At 45.0% G+C, this 13,853-nt stretch overlaps 1 protein-coding gene across 3 annotated transcripts in view; it reads right to left on the reverse strand.

Moving 5' to 3' along the window:
• The window catches only part of NRXN3 (neurexin 3), a gene marked incomplete at its 5' end in the record, with an annotated part of 932,122 nt that overhangs the window by 646,059 nt on the left and 272,210 nt on the right, over positions 1-13,853 (reverse strand). The gene's annotated exons all lie outside the window — the stretch shown is intronic.

Here is a 13,853-nt window from a genome sequence, read left to right on the forward strand (position 1 = left end):
AGGAAAAGTCAGGAGATGGAGGCACAATGCAAGTCTGGAGGAGGAAAAGGAAAAAAAACCCAACAGCAAGGACAGAAATTGTATTTTTCTATCATCTCTGAGGATGTCAAAGAAAATGGGAAGTTCAGCTGAGGAAAGAAGTTACAGTATTTAGCATTCTCTATTTGTTCAGGGTCTTGCCTGCAGAAATTGATATTCTTCTCTAAAGGGGTAGAATTAAAGTCCTGTGATAGAACTGCAACAAGCACTACAGCATGGCAATCATTGTTTCAGGCCAGGAAATGCTCCAAAGCATTTTTATGTGCAAAATCTACAAATCTACATAAATATATTAATGTATGAATCAGAGCATTCCTTCTGCCCACAGCCAACCCCTACACAACGCCAGAGCTATACAGATTGCTCCATGTAGGACAGCTACCACTAAGTTACATATGAAAATCCCAGAGGTTAAGAAAAGACCAGTTCAGCTCCCTAGGCACAGGGAGGGACGTCTCCATAAAGCATCCTTATTAGTGCCTCACCCAGTTTAGTTCCATTTTCTCAAATGGTTGGGATTCTCACCAGGCACCCCACACACAGCCCAGAAAAGCTAACACCCCATCTAATTTAACCACATGCAACAACATATCAGCCAGGCTTTTGATACTGTGTCCTATGACATCCTGATAGCAAAGCTGAGCGAGCACAGGATAGATGTGTGGACAGTGAGGTGGGTTGAGAACTGGCTGTCAGACCGAGCCCAGAGGGTGGTGGTGATCAGTGGAGCAGAGTCTGACTGGAGACCTGTGGCTAGCGGTGTTCCCCAGGGCTCGGTGTTGGGTCCAGTCCTGTTTAATATCTTCATTGACGACCCTGATGAGGGAACAGCATCCACCCTCAGCAAGTGCTGATGATACAGAGCTGGGAGGAGTGGCTGACACACAGGACACTGAGCTGCCATCCAGAGAGACCTGGACAGGCTGGAGAGCTGGGCAGGGAGAAACAGGATGAAATTCAACAAAAGCAAGTGGAGAGTCTGGCACCTGGGAAGGAATAACTGCTGGAATCAGTACAGGCTGGGGGATGACCTGCTGGAGAAGAGCTCTGTGGAGAAGGACCTGCGGGTCCTGGTAGATGACAGGGTGGCCATGAGCCAGCAGTGTGCCCTGGGGGCTGAGAGAGACAATGGGATCCTGGGGGCATCAGGAGGGGTGTGGCCAGCAGGTCACAGGAGGTGATTCTCCCCCTCTGCTCTGCCCTGGTCAGGCCCCACCTGGAGTGTTGTTTTGCTGGGCTCCCTGGGATCAAACAGACAGGGATCTCCTGGAGAGAGTCCAGAGGAGGCTACAGAGATGATGAAGGGGCTGGAGTATCTCCCCTGTGAGGAAAGGCTGAGTGAGCTGTGACTGTTCAGCCCAGAGAAAAGAAGACTAAGGGGGGACCTTATTAATGTTTAACAATATCTTAAGTATGGGATGCAGGGGGAAATGGCCAGCCCCTTTTCAGTGTCTGTGGAGACCCAGTGAGGGTGAGAGAGCCCTGAGACAGGCTGCCCAGGGGGTGTGGAGTCTCCTTCTCTGGAGAGATTCCAGCCCCGTCTGGACGCCGCCCTGTGCAATATGAGCTGGGGAGCTGCTTTGGCAGGGGGGTTGGACCCCAGGAGCTCTCCAGGTCCCTTCCAACTCCTATGATTCTATGATTCTATGAACATATATTTGGAATCTAGATTTCTTCCTTATGCTTCACCCCTTTGTCCCATATTTCCCAGCAAGGCCACTCATGGTCACAGGAGAACTACTTCTAGAAACAGCAAGCCTGGCAGAGCCAATCCTAATGTCCTCTCAATGCCTAAATGTTAGACACTAGAGTAGGGTAGATGGATGAGAAACTGAGCAACAGCCATACGCCCATGCTGGAAAGGACCCATGCCTGGCTCTGTAATGACCAGTATCAGAACTACATTGTGGAATACATATGCAAATGAGATTATAAATAAGTCTAGAAGCATCAAGCTGATAAAGTGGCCAAGGAGAGGCGTCTATGGTAACAAAATGTTTGGTGGGAATCACTGTGGCTCTGCTGGTGCAGCAACCAACCACACTAATAGCTGGCATGCAGCAACCCTCTGGTCATGGGGCATAAAAACACCATTAAGAAAACTTTTCTGGGAGAACCGTTAAAATAAGGCGGCTGTGAGCAGCATCCCTATTCCCCCATTTTCTTAGCTGCACTCCCCACACGCTGTCATGGTCTGTACACACAAAGCACTCTACATGCAGCACCCACTCAGCCATACACACACCTTCTGGGTACCAGCTGTCAGTGCTGCCCCAGGGACTCACATCTTCGCTTGGCCAAGGAACAGAGAAGGGAAGAAAGACTCTTTTTTTCAAGGTGGGGGAATGGTTGCTTCTTAAAGAGCAATTCTCTTCCCCCTCACGTCTGCACCTCTTACTTGCCACCCACAGCTGCAAGCTGGGACTAAATGTACTGTATATTATACATACACTCAAAGGCAAGGCGTGTGTACACACAAACCCTCCTTGCTCTCTTTCCTCTCTCTCTCTCTCTGCGGATTGTATTAGAAAATGCAGCCAAGCATGAAATGGCTCTTTTGAAGCCTTCAGCTGGGATGTGCCTTGCATGAAACGCTCGCCCTAGCGCCTGAATAGCTGTGAAAAGGGGCTTGTAGGGTATCAGGACTATGAGTAGGAGCAGCTGACCCAAGTGCCCCAGCCTGTGCTGCTTCCTTCTCCACAGTGCCCTGCTTTAGGTTCTTTGGAAACACCGGTTTTCCTGCAGACACCAAACTGAAAGCAGGCTAGTAACGACTGCCTTCCCTTCAAAAACGTGTCCTTCAGCTCCACTGATCCCCTTGCCAGAAAATCACTGTCCTTAGACAAGAAGTCCCAACCATTATTATTATTATACATATGTAAAAAGGGCCTGAAGAACCCAAAATTGCTGAAAATGGCACAAAAGCCTAGAAGGTGTTTCAACTGACATCCCACAGTAACCTAAATCAGGTTTTACTGCTCCTTCTCTGGCGAGTCTGATACAAACAGGGAGCAATGAATCCTTACAACAATTAAGTAGACAGAATTAAATAGCCTGAAATAATTGAAACGGTGTGCACACAACCATAGAGAGGATGACTTTATGTTCTTGTATTTGCCCTGTGCTGACCTGAGCCTGGCCCAGCTCAGAAAACCTATATAGTCAACATCTTCAAAAAATAAAGATATTTCATTCAGACATTGCAAGTCTTCCCCAGCTGGAGTATCTGGGAATGTTTTCATCACGTCTGCTTGCAAGCAGACCATTTCATTCAATTATGAAAATACCCCTTCAGAGGTATTGACTAGTAGCAGTCATACAAAAAACCCCCTACCTTCTTGTCAGTCCCAAAAGCTCAGGGAAGCCATGTCACAGCTGAGCAACTCACAGGGCAAATCTGCTCAGCACTGAATGCAACCTGGAAACAAGTAGGTGACCTCAGCCTCCAAGCCACTTGTGCTAGTGGCTTCTGCCTGAATACAGGCATCCACTTGATTGTCCTCAACCATCAGTGGGACTGTCCTGCAGCATAAATACTGGCAACACCACAATCATCCATGTTTAAAATACATGTACATTCCTTTCAGCCTTCTAGTTTTAGGGTAGTTACTATACTTGTATGCCTCACAGAGGCATGCATAGGAGCAATGGGTGAAAACATGTTTCAGAGCTCCACAGATTTGTTCAGACAAAAAGATCCAAAGCAGCATTTATCTGCAATCCCAAAGCCAGAAGCTTCATTGCTATTAGCTTGGAGATGGGAAGAGGAAGAAACCAGATGCTGATTCAAAACCACCCTGACATAATGCCAGAGATCTGTGAAAATCAATATGTTATTAGGAGCGATTAGCTTCCCAGTCTTGTGCTCTGAGACCCTGCCAGCTTTAATTTTACACTTAGCATCTATGGGAGCAATTCACTGCTGCTTCCCCACAAGGCTCTGCATAAACCCCCTGGGGAGACAGCACCAGGCATGTTCTTAGAATACGGGCAGAAAAATATTCAAGATCTCTCCATGCTGTTTCTCCTGCTCTCTAACCTTTCTCTTGTATTAATCCCCATTCTTGGCCAATTTCTCCTGTTCTTCCTTGTGGTCTCTTTCCCCAGCCTCCCAGACTGTAGTGTAGCTTTCTTCCTGAAATTTCCAGTAGGATGACAGTGCAAAAAGAAGGAAAAAAATACCCTCCCTTCACAAAAAGTTTAGCTGAAGTCACTACTGACCGCAGTTCAGGGCAAAATGACCTATTCCTCATCCTAGCCATACCTGTGAGAATCAGCCATCGCCACCCGCTCCCAGCAAGAGGAGCTTCCAGAGACAAACACCATCAACGGGTGCAGCACAAGACACCCAGCAAGGAGTAAATGTGCAAAACAGGTATGTTGGTTAAAAACTGGCCAAGGGGATTCCACACAGATGAGTTTCTACACCAGAAGTCTGTTGAGTAATCTGGGGAGCCCATATGTAAGAGCTGAGACTGAACTCTGACTAAGACTCAGGACATAATGCTCCTTTTTTGGTAGAAAAAATGGCATGGGAACTTTAAGTGGTCACAAGAGGTTATAGCCTCACACATCATCTGGCAGGATGGCAGCCAGCAGCTGCAGGGCTCCCAGGGCCGAGCCTCTCACTGCCCAGGACTGTCCCACACACCGAGGTGAGCACCACAGGCCTGCAGATGATGGCTGGATCCAACCAAGAGCCCAGGAAAAGCCATTGCAATGAGACAGGCCCGGGATGAGGCTGGGAAGTCAATCTGCAGGCCAGAGCTAAGATTGAGTACTGTGATTGCCAGGCAGGGCCATGGTGAAAGGGATGGGACATGGGCCTGGCTTGGCAGGGGACATGGCCCAGGCAGGGCTGTGGGGAGGTGGAGACCAGCCCTGCTGTGGTACCCTGGGACAGGAGCTGATGGTCCCTGTGGGCTGACACAGGGTCCTGGGCTGTGTGCAGGATGGGTGGGGGGTGTTGCCCTGGAGGCCAGGCAAAGCCTGTCAGTGCCTTAAGGGCCCTGGCAGTGCTGTGCTCTGGCACTGCTCCTCACTGACCTGGCAGGAAAGTCCACATTTGGACTTCTGCAGCAAATCAGATTTTTTCTGGCTGTCTCACAGGTGCCACTGGACTTGACCTTAGCTTGCCAAATAGCAACTCGAAGGGTTCGAATTGAGAGGACACCTCGCTTCCCTACTCCCAGTGGGTATACAGCTGCTTTACAGGAGGACCTCGGTATTCTGGAGCTGGCATACCATTACCCCAGCGTTCTCACCCAGTTCTAGACAACATAAACCCAATTTAAACTCAAAGGTTAAACTTCTCCGAGCTTTTATTTTCTCGCCTCTTCTGCTTCTCACCTCTGGCTTCTCTCTGATTTGTATACTACTTTTTAAATTCAAACTCTCTGATTTGAACAGCACATCAGTTAAGCCCAAACGGGCAGTAAAAGTAGAGTAATTACATAAGACACCCTTATCAGCACAATGCCTACAAAATATTTCCAAATGAGCAGCAAACAAGGGATATAATAGAGCTAGCTTCAAGGCATGCACCACATTTCCAGGGATGTAAGAATACTGGTGGAGAAATAACAATAATTGTCACTTATAAGGCTGCTGCTATAGACAAAAATTGCTGGCAGATTTTTATGCAGGCCAGATGATATCCTGATGCATAGTTTTCATCCAATGCGTTTTCTTCAAAACCTTGAAAAATTTATTTCATAAAATTATGTAAGACATCTCATTACTTTTAATATACTTTTAAGTGAAAATAGCCCAGAAGTGTTCATATAAAAAACAGAAGTTGGTTCATATAAAAAAAGAAATTCCTGAAGAATACCTGAAATACAAACCACACCTATTTATTTATCTAGAAACTCAGAACAGAACAAACACCCTATTTCACCATTTCCCTTTCCATGCTACTATCTCTTCCATATTCCAGTATCTAATATATTTCCTACCCCTTTCCTTTGTGTTTTTTTCCAAACACAAACAGAAACATCAAATTACTGCAGAAAAAAATGTTGCCTAAGTATCCACAAAATAGAAGACACACAAAAATTTAGACAAAGAAGGCAAGCTAAGAGCCCCAAGCAACACAGCTGTATGAAAGTGCAGGGTTCAGTGCAAGTATTGCAATGTCCTTTCTCAAACAACAACAAAAAAATAGCTTGATTCATAACATTGAGACATTGAAATTACTTAAATTACTTTGGTCATGAACAGAAGGAATTCTGATTGGATTTTTTTAAGAACTCCATAAATATTGTTGTTTTTGAATCCAAAGTTACCACCTTGCTTTTCCAGTTCAATATTATAAAGAGGTTATATAATACCAAAATCCTGTAAACCAGCCCTCAGAATTTTCAGCTCAAAGCAAAATCTCAAGGACCTAGTTAAAACTGTGAGGCTTCCACAATTGTGTAGGAAAAAAATCACACCAGACTTTTTAATTTCTACAACAAACTTCAATGTTGTTGTAGAAAGTAAACTCTCTCCTTCAGTGGAGACCCTCTAAATTTTAAACTGACCTAGAGAAGGCATATTGGGGTTCAGGATCCCAAATCTATCTCTATTAATAAACCTCAGAAGCCATTGTACTTTGGATTCTAGCTTTGCTTAACTTCTGTAATGAACTAACTCTCCAGCTCCCAAAGCTAACCTGCAGCTACCCTACAAACAAGTAGGTACCAGTTGTGTCAGCATCAGGCATCACACAAATGATAAGTTAATTAAAGGGTGTTGTCAGGTTGGGAGTTTAAAAAAAAACCCACCCCAAAAAATAGTCTTTAATCCACTGTGAAAGCTAAATGTTAACTAATAAACTACACATCTTCCTCTTGGGGCTTTAAACATAAAGCACTGGGCTAGGGGGGAGTTGTAAGAGCATCAAGTAGCACAGTGGAAATATTTGCAGACGGAGGAAACCATAGCTTGTAAATGTTATTGCTGGCCCTGGGAGGCAAGGAGGGAGACTATATTGCCATTCTGAAGCTTGGCAGAGATGCAGGGGAACCAAGAAGGAGGACATGGGCTCTCCAGACTTACTCCAAATGTCACCTTAACATTTACAGAGCTGTGTATTTGGGAAGGAATCTCTGGCAAGAAGGCAAAGGAGAGCAGACTTGCTCCTTAAAGTCAAGGAATGTAATAGGGAAAACACAGGCTAATCTGCTACTACAATGATAGTCTGAGAGTTTGCAATATTATATGGGTGAAACAGATAAGAAAGGGGGGTGAGTTCTGCTCTGTCTGAACATCTCCAAGTCCTCTTCATGCCACTGTGAAGCTGCATGAAGCATGTCATCACTGTCCTCTCAGTAGTGTTCTCTAAGAAAGGAGGATTACAGCAAAGATGGAGTTTGGCTCCTCTCAAAGGTGTACAGTGAAAAGAGGCAGCAGACACAACTGCAGCAAGGGGAATGCCAGGAAATTTTAAGGGAAAAAATACACAAAGAGGGACATGGCAACAAAAAGGCTACAGAAGCTTCACCCCTGGAAACCTGCAACATTCAATCAAGTAATGCCTTTAGCCACCAATTCTGCTCTTCTGCTCCCGGAGTTGTCCCCACTTGGACCAGGTAGTTGGGAGAGAGTCTTCCAGAGATGCCTTTCAGCCATGACTGTTCTGCAACAAGTGCCAAAATGCACCAACTTCACTGGATGTTGCACCTTCTCACAGATACCACCTTAGACCTGCAAGTTGCTACTGAACTGAGATGGGACAGAGCTTGTGTTGTGAGTTCTTGCACTAACAGAACTGCTGCTTACAGCATGTTGTCAAAACTGAAGAAACAGGAGATTCAAAATTTTACTCTCCCACAGGCATTATATGTCCTTGGGCAAATTCTTTAATTTCAGAGCAGTTACAGTTAGGAACTAAACATATGATGACACTACTGAACACATCCAATTGCGGTGCTTTCAGTCCTTTTCTCCCACAAGCCAGGATGCTCTTACTAAACTGGTGTGTCACACACTGCCAGCATCTTCCAGTGGCTGCTGGCTCAGGTCTTCTAAAGGCATCTCTCAGCAGTAAAATTTACAGTACCTCCCCAAATTTCCAGGAAATGCAGGGCTGTTATAAAATCCACAGACGTGAGAAAGCTCCTAGAAAGCCAGTTATCACCAGCTTACCATCTTTGAAAAGCAAGGCTGCAATGTGAACTATGTTCATAACCTTGTGTAAAAGCACAAACTCCCCTCAGTTCTGTTTTTTGAATACTGGAAAGAAAAATAATAAGTCATATTGCCTCTGGCTGTTGGTTTAAGGAAGGGTCACAGCATGGACCAGACAACCCTCAATTTCCTTTTCCTCATCTGTCAGGTCCAAATCCCTGAACTTCTTAAAGTCCTGAAAGAGGTGCTTTAAGAGGACAGCAGAGACAAAACATAGGTCTACAAACTGTAGGGTAAACTTGTCCAGAGAAATGACAGTGTTTTTGAAAAAAGAAACAATCCTTCAACCCAGGAAGTCTTTGATTTAGGAGGAGCCAGAAGCGAGACACTGCCATGCTGAAAGTAAGTCAGCAGAGGAGCTGAGAAACTGTAACTAATGTAAGACAAGCAGTGTAAGGCTCTAATAACAAGTGAATGTCACAAACACCCATCTTGACATGGACAGGGATGGGCTGATGACGGGAGTATCAACCATGAACAGAACCTGTGGAGGGAGGATACTGTCTTGTGAGCCAACTCCCCTGTTCCTGAAACATGCAAAGACAATCTCTCTTCTGCTTGTGAAAGATCCTCACTTGGTCAGCCCCAGAGTGGGACAGTGAGCCCTCCCAAGACCTCCACAACCCACTGGCTTATTTCTAGAACATTTCTGAACATTCCTGAGCACACACACTGTGCCTGCTCAGTGGTGACAACACCCCACCTACGGGACGGGCATACTGGGTTATAAAAAAGGGGACACACCAGGCTTCAGTGCACACCTTCCCAGCCACCTGAGGACTACAACTACAAGCAGAAGTCATCACTGGATCCAAGGGTGGTGGTATCTTTTTTCCTTTTCTTAGAATTAACAAGTCAGAATTAACAAGTTAACCACAACTTGCAGGGACAAGCAGCTTCATGGAAATGGGAGTATCACGATGCTCACAGAGGCTGGCAAATGGGTCACCTCTGGGGGAAGCCCAACACAAGACAGCAGGTAGCAATTAGGAGGGCAACTGCAGCATACATGCTGTGGAAAAATGCAGGGTAATGTGCAATTTGGGGGTTCAGACTACAACTTCCAAACTTAAAATGTAAAATAAACTAAGCTGAGTTTATAAAATGGTAGGACCTGGGGGAAAGTCCTCACAGAGCCTTTTCTTCTCTTGTCACAGAGCTGCTGCTTTCCCTGAAACATTTGTAAAACCACTGCTCCCAGGGTGGTGCCTGCCTGAGAGCAGCATTCAGTCAGTGCAGAAAATGATGACACCAATTTCCAGGCATCCCACAGGCTCCGTCCACTCCTAATGAAGTCATCAGCAGAGAGGCAACAGCCAGGGCTGCTCACCCAGCTAATTGCAAACACTGTCCAATTATTGTAACCATGATAAAGAGGAAAAGAGAAGCAGAAACTAGTAGTTGGCACAGGATGGCAGTTGATATTGCCAAGATCATGAAGGCTGAAGTGAGGCATGTTCAAGCCTGTAAATGTCACTAGCAGACAATCAAGTCCTGCTTTCAAGTAATAGGCACTGCCTTTTGAAAACATGATTATCCTGCAGATAAAATTTCACTGTACGACTCTGGTACCTGTAAAGAAATGGAATTTCAGATGGGAAAAAAAAGAGGACAAGAATACATACATAGGCATGCCTGTGCTTCTGTACTAATGAGACCCAAACTACCCAGGGGTTGTGGTACAGGATCTTTTAAGTGCATAGACTAGTAGTAATCAAAGGATGGGTTTACATACAACAGCAGCCAGTTCAAACCCTCTTCCAGTCAAAAAAACCCCTCTAGTTGTGATCCTAAAACTTTCACATTCACCACTGTGCTGGTGAATGTGAATTTTACTCAACTGGAAGTGAGTGGGAATGCAATGACGAGTGTCATACCCCAAAGAGCACCAGCCTGATGCCACAGTTAAATAAAGCAGGATCTCCTTCAGATAGCCTCTGCCAGTAGACTTACTGAGACAGTTCTTGATGCCTGAGTAAAGTCAGATTCAAAACAAGAACAAAGCCTGAAATCACCAGGTATTCACCAGGTGTATCTCTGCCTGAAAATGTCACTGCGGTGCAGAAGGGCCTGAGGTATGGTTTTGGCTGTCCCTGTGTGGAGCCAGGAGTTGGACTTGATGATCCTTATGGGTCCCTTCCAACTCAGGATATTCTGTGATTCTGTGATTTTTAAATTGCCTTCTACAATATATATACCTTTTGCTGAAATGCTTGGATTTCTCCTGCTCCTAGCTGAAATTGGAAAGCAGTCACACTGTCACCCCATATCAAGACATTTGCATCCATTTATGGGTAAGTTATGAGAATCTACCCACATTCTGTACTGATTTCTTTATGCTAGACATAATGGGAAACTCTGAGTTAAGAGAGTTTTGATGGCAAATAACCTGCTATTTATCCTGTCTTAAGCACTTCTGTCCCCTGTAATAAAGTCCAGAGGGACATTTACTCTCCAGATTGCCAGCAGCAAACCAGACATGATATATTTTGTTACAACATTTCTGATTCATTACATCAAATTACACCAGATTAAATGCAGCCCATCAGGGAAAAGGGTTTCCTCAGACCTGTAAAATGACTTAAACATAGAATTCACTGTCTGCTTCTCAGTGACTGCATCTCCTGCACGACATCACTTTCCATACAACTTCTTCACTTGACACTGGGCAGCATACCTGCGGAATTAACTGCCTGGGAAGGAGCTTCACAATGAGTAGTCAGATAATAAAAAGCTTCATTTCACCATGGCTTTTTCAGGTTCTCTAGATCCTGAACTACCTCTTAGGTGCTAAACCTGAAAGTCACACTGACTAACAGCAAGGAAGAATTGGTTCTCCCACCACATCAGTGTTAGCCCACAGAACAGCAGTAAGGATGATGCAGACAATATCCCTGTCCCAAGAGTGGGGTGAAGAATTCAACCATCAACCACTCATTCCTAAAGACCAGAGTTCACAAATACCTTAGACAGAGAAAAATGGAGCTTTGTCATCTCAACCTAAAGACATTTTTTTCCACATCCTAAAATCACTGTTTAGAATGACCTGCAGGGACACTTGTGCTCTGAGGGAATTCAGGACATGGGGATACAGCTACCTACCACAAGTACAACATGTTTGCCTACACAAGTACAACCTGAGTGGCAGACAAAGTTCCATCTCTCAGAATAGATCCTGAATTCCAATAAATATGTAGATGCTTCATAAAAACAGGCAATAGCCACAGCCTTAATGCTCTGTACAGTGGAAAGAACAGTTTGCTTCATCTAAAATGTCTCCCAGACTCTTAAGTGCAGGAGAGATGGAACTATGAATAAATTGCAAAAGCCATCCCATTTAGCTGAGTGGGATCACAGGTAAGGTCAGGACAGTTAATCACTATCTATTTGCTGAAAATTACACATAAAGGTAATAAGATGCACAGTTCTCCTACAGCAATTAGCTCTTGTTGATACAAATATGAAATAGGTAAGTAGTAAGATTTAACTCTGTAAGGAAAGGAAAGGAATGAATGAGAACAAAGGAAACATTCAAAGATGGAAGCCAAGTTAAGTTGGGGTTATGGTCTGATGTTTGAATTACAGAATCACAGAATGTTAGGGGTTAGAAGGGACCTCAAAAGATCATCTAGTCCAGCTCCCCTGCCAGAGCAGGATCACCTAGATTAGGTCACACTGGAATGTGTCCAAGTGGGTTTTGAATGTCTTCCGAGAAGGACACTCCACAACCTCTCTGGGCAGCCTGTCCCAGTGCTCTGCCACCCTCACAGTGAAAACGTTTTTCCTTCTGTTCACATGGAACCTCCTCTGCTCCAGCTTGTACCCATTTCCCCTTGTCCTATCGCTGGCCATCACTGAGAAGAACCTGGCTCCATCCTCCTGACACTCACCCTTTACATATTTATAAACATTAATGAGGTCACCCCTCAGTCTCCTCCAAACCAAAGAGGCTCAGCACCCTCAGTCTTTCCTCATAAGGAAGATGTTTCACTTCTTTAATCATCTTGGTGGCCCTGTGCTGGACTCTCTTAAGTAGTGCCCTGTCCTTCTTGACCTGAGGGGCCCAAAACTGGACACAATATCCCAGGTGTGGTCTCACCAGGACAGAGTAGAGGGGGAGAAGAACCTCTCTTGACCTACTAACCACACACTTCCTAATACACCCCAGGATGCCATTGGCCTTCTTGGCCTTGACAGCACATTGCTGGCTCATGGTCATCCTGGTGTCCACCAGGACCCCCAGGTCCCTTTCTCCTATGCTGCTCCCCAACAGGAATGTATGACTGGAGAATGCTTTCATGTGTATTATTTGGCCAGAGCTCTACAGAGTATCAGAGAAAGTGAGGTCATTAGAACAGAGCTCAACACAATTTAACCAAGCATGGCAAACGCAGATGGGAGCGTGGCTATCAGATTCATTTCATATAAAGGCTGTGGCAAATACATCATGAGGTTTTCCAGGCTCTGAGACAGCCAGGCTAAAACTGGCCTTTCCAGCAAATTATGTTTTCTTCAGAGATGAAAAATTTTCTCTTCCCTTGTTACAGAAATCCAAAAAAAAGGGGTGGGAGGAGTCTGACATTGACATTTTCTAATGGCATTTTTCTATAGTGATAAAAATCACATATGTAACTACCTGGGAGGAGGAGTGGGGATAATTACAACACTCAGTTTTTCAACAACCTGTGGCACCAGTGGTTTCAACTCCACCTCTTGGGCTTTCTGCAGTCTACACCCCTACTTTTTCTGCACCCATAGGAAAGGGATGAGAAAATCGGGCTGCAACTCAGAAAAAGCAGCCTGCAGCTGTGGGGAGCAGGGCTCAGATGTCACAGACAGAAGCAGCCCTGCTTACACACCCCTGCAATCTGTCCAAAGGAGTCACACAACCAGGCACAGGAGCTAGCAAGCAGTGAAAGCTCTGCAGTAAGGCCAGAGCAGTGGGGGAATCCCACAGCTGTATTTTTGGGCATGCTAGTGGAAACCACATGTGAAACAGGTATCAAGCCTTTGTGTCCCATATGGCTTTAGATGGCCCCTGATTTGGAAAATGACCCCATCTGGAAGCCATCCTATAAGAGGCATAAAGGTAAATCAAAGCCTTCAAAGAGAAGAACTTACAGTCCAGAGGTTTCTACATTCTAGAGGATCCTGTACCATTTCAGAAAGGTTTTGGACAAAAATTAGTTGATGAACAAGAACTGTTTGAGCCTGAATGTAACAGCTGTCTACTGGGACACCTTCAGTTTAAATTAATCTAAAATCAGTAAAAAATAATCTAAACTCAGCTAGCTCTATGTAGTTCACCTGTCAGATTTCCCCCCCCCCCCCCCCCCATTGCTTTGAGGTATTGGAAAATGGCTTTCCCCCCCAATCTTGTGTATTTTTCCTTCTCCTGTTACTGTGCAGAAGGCCTATACAAAGACCAGAGAAACCAGCCAGCTACTTGAACAAGGCAATAAGCACAGCACAGCAGATAATTCCTACCTGTAAAACAGAAACCAAAATTTGTGATATTTCTCAAACTTGTTTTTCCCATTTCCAACCAACTCTGGAAAACAACAGAATATGCACGGTGCTGCCAAACACACAGTATCATTATCTTCAATGGGAGTTAAGGGGCTGACTTTGCCTTAACA

This window comes from Gallinula chloropus (genome assembly GCF_964237585.1).
Source record: "Gallinula chloropus genome assembly, chromosome: 4".
NCBI classification, from domain to species: domain Eukaryota; kingdom Metazoa; phylum Chordata; class Aves; order Gruiformes; family Rallidae; genus Gallinula; species Gallinula chloropus.